Consider the following 4000-nt stretch of genomic DNA (forward strand, 5'->3'; position numbering starts at 1 on the left):
CACGCACACAGACACACACGCGCACCCACGCACGGATACATGCATGTACGCGCGCACGCGAGCACGCACCCATGAAAGCGCGCAAGCGAGCACGCACCTCCCACCCGCATGATCGATTACGGCTACCTTATCGGAAGAAAGGCTGGTTCAGCTATCTTGTAGCGCATCCTCATCCAAAGCGCCGGGCGGGGTGGGGAATCGCGACATGATAGAGTGAACGGTCACTTTCCCCGCGCTGTGTGTGAGTGTGTGTGTGAATGTGTCGAGACCCGAAAACTCGAGAAAGATATCGGCACCTTTAAAAAAATGTTGCCACTATACAATGTGCTACATGATGCTTAGAAGGTCGTTGAAGCATCAAACATGTTCAAATAAATAACAAAATAGATTCATGTTAAACGTTATCCTACGCTTGTTTGAAATAGGCTTCTTCACAATCGATTGGCACGGGCATCGAATGGTCTCATCAGCAGCGGCACGAAATAAAATAAACCATCAATACACCGATGACACTTTAAATCCCAAACCAGCTTCTCCGCACCGTCTCAAAATGTCACACACAAATTAATAAATGCTAACACCTACCAATAACAATACACAACCGCAATGCACATATATGAATCAACGCATTCACCACAAACACCCAATCAGCTGGCGGCGGGAGGCACGGGCAGAAGCGCAAGTAAGGCAAGCCAGGGTGAGGGAGGGAGAAGAAGCGGACGAGAAAATGGGCGCCAATATTTTTAAATTTTTTGACCGTTTTTTTGCTCCGCCGCCATAAATAGTTCGTCCATTTCGCCAACAGATGGCGCCAAACATGCGCAGGCCTGCGCAGGAATCGCTGAAGTCCCGCGCGGGAAACCAGTCAAAATCTGCGCTGGCTAGCGCAGGCATTGGTACCCGCTGCGCAAAGCGATCGAAAACTCAGTGTCTCGCTCAATGTAGCTAGAGCGCAAGAGCCAATAAAAGGTAAAAGGATGGTGAAGAGGGGAAGGAGGGGAGAAAGAGAACGTGGGTGTGAACTATTTTGCGACCATACATTTTTGAACCAACATGGTCGCGTACCGCAGCTTTTTTTGTCAGAAAGAGACAAACACATACAGCGTGCTCTCTCGAACGACCGTAAACGCTTCCATCGATCAAGAGCTTCGATCGGTTCTTCGGATGTTTCTGCTCACTTTCTCGATCGGTTTCGGCGGAAAGCGAGCTAGAAAGCGAGCTCAAAAACTGCTCGATTTTGTTGTGCGGGACATTTCCTGCGCAGGAAACTGCTCGAATTTGCGCAGCGGGTAGTCAATAATCCATTGCAGGTAATAAAAAAAGAGGATGCTAGTCAAGAATCGATTGTGACTTTTCAAAAGAAGTATGCTGCTAGTCTAAACTCAATTGGAAAGCCCTGTAATGAAAACAGACTTCATAAGGGTTGAATAAATCAATTTTGTATCACAATATTAAATATTGTACCACAATATGATTTAAAATAAATATAAATGGAATTTATTGGACTGCATCTACAATAAAACCTTTATATAAATAATAGCTAATATCTGGTCACGAAACGCAGATTCCAAAAAATTATTTGACTAGTTACAACAATAATACTAAAGCGATATTCAATAAATACTCGCACTGAAGTTTCCAAAATAGTGTGCTGTGAAACTGTCGTTTAAAGCCCATTTATCCATCTAATGGAGCGCCCAAATATACCATCGAAATTTCCGTATTTCCATACACCGCAGCAACAGTCGGATAGAAATTTTTTTCCGGTAAATCTGTCAAATAAATTAATAAAAAAAGATAAATAAAATTTTCATTTTTAACATATTCGTTACTTAGTTGATCAGAAATCATTAAAATTTTATGCATAATTATCCAAGTGCCACAAAACCACTAAACGGCCTCTAGACGGGGTTTAAACGACTCAAGCTCTCAGCTTAAAGGAATCTAAAAAAAACTTCGTTTAGAAGACGGTAAACGATTGATGAATTTTAAAACTTGCAAAAAAGCTGCTGATAACATAGCCAGCCAGAGGAGCTTTCTCTTTCCCTCAGTATTTTTGTATAGTTTTGCATTGAAGTTACAGGGTTTCTAATCATATAAGGGAATAGTTCAATCACTTAGGGGAAAGTTGCAAATCGGTAGATGAATTTTGCATGCAAAGCACCCATAATCTGATGACAGCTTCATAGTATGCCAACAAAATTTCCCTAGTCGATTGCAGCACTCCCCTATATGATTGCATACTTCCACAGCTTGCTTGCAACATTCCATTACCGATTTGCAATATTCCTCTAAATGATTGAACTATTCTCTTATTTAATTCAAAACCCTGTATGCATCACTAGAACTAGAACGGCGACACGATTGATTAAATACTTAATTCCTATGTGAACCACCTGAAGCAAGTGATAATTGAATAATGGTCGATCGTGATGACACCCGTGTATTTGAAAATACGACCATTCTTATTGATTTTTGCTCGGAAAGTTAGCAGGGTATATAAGGCATGAGCGAATTACATAGCAGGAAAAGGGCAACAATATAATGATGTGATATAAAGGGCCATCGATTGAGCAAACCAGTGAAGCTATGAAGCTATCGTTTTTTTATGGATATTTGATTTTATAGTCGTTTAAGCTTAATCTGTGGCCCTTGCATTGACTCTTGGCACATTTACTAATTAATAAAATATTATTTACCTGTAAATGCAACTCCAAGAAATTCATAGTTTTTCTCAAAAGACAAAGTATTTTCGTCGCAATCTAGTATTACACGTATTCTTTCTCCTACCTATTGAACAAGATAGGAATAAACCAAGGAAAAATTATTAAAATGTATATCTTCTCCACCATATTACTCAGCTATCACGTACCTTATATTTAGGGGCATTATTCAGAAGAGGGTATATACCATGGGCGTCTCCGTTGTGAAGTAACAAATTATCTACCAGATTCCATCCCCAACTTTGATCGTCAGCACCTAACGGTAAGACGTGCAGTTGTAACGTTTGATATAAGATTTTAATGGTGCTATTAGATTAGGCAGATGAAATTATAATTAGAATGTAAAAGCGCGTTCGTCAGAATTATCATGGCTATAAAAATTAATTTGGATGACCGTATGTAGATTCTGTACCGAGACGAATTTTCCTGTCAGAGAGCTAAAAAACGTAAATTAAAGCCAATGTTTAATTAAATGCAAGGTAAAACAAAGTAGGACATGCTTTCAACGTGTTAGAAAGCGTTTAAGTCATTCAAACAGAAAACAATTAAACAAATTCAATTCAGGTTCCCTGCGCGTTATTACACTAGAGACCAGAATTTGAGTGTCATAAAGCTTGCTGGAGTCGATTTTGACAGCCGAAGTCCAATTCCATCTTCCAAATCTAATGGCACGGCGAATATCTTACCAAGTAAAGCATAATATCCATGACATTGAATAGCGGCATCCTTGGTAGCAATTCCAACAACTGCTACCGTGCCAAGTGGACCTTCCCACCGTACTTCCCAGGCATGCCTGCCATGTTTAAATCCAATTTTCCCTCTGGACCGTCCGTACTTTGTGCCACAGGGTTTTTCTTCGTAAAGGAAGACAAAATACAGGGTTTCGATTAAGAGAAGTTTATAAATCTTCTCGTCGTAATGCATTTCACTGCAAGCCACGTTCCAGTTCTTAGTTTTTTATTCAATCATACCTGTGAAGGGTAAACCCATTTGGCTTGATATATACGTGGCGACTACAATCAAACGGATTCCAGGCGTGGAAATATGCTCGCAGTTTAGCTTTGTACGTCGGCACAACAGTCAAAAGATCGTTTTTAAACGCCTCAGCGGGAACTTTTTGCAAACATTGTGCGCGCCAAACTTCATTGTTTTCATCGCTGAAGAATCGGTACCAGCTTTTGCAAACTAATGTACAGTTACGTAGATCCTGCAGCTTCAGAAAGGAAAATATAGCTCCAATACATTATCCGGAATGTTAGGAGCGTATTCCATCAAAT

General features: G+C 40.4%; 1 pseudogene; it reads right to left on the reverse strand.

The window, feature by feature from the left end:
• Nucleotides 1-1500: 1500 nt before the first annotated feature.
• Nucleotides 1501-3995, reverse strand: LOC121603169 (annotated as a pseudogene).
• Between the last annotated feature and the right edge of the window lie 5 nt (nt 3996-4000).

Source organism: Anopheles merus, unplaced genomic scaffold (genome assembly GCF_017562075.2).
Source record: "Anopheles merus strain MAF unplaced genomic scaffold, AmerM5.1 LNR4000897, whole genome shotgun sequence".
In the NCBI taxonomy this organism is placed as follows: domain Eukaryota; kingdom Metazoa; phylum Arthropoda; class Insecta; order Diptera; family Culicidae; genus Anopheles; species Anopheles merus.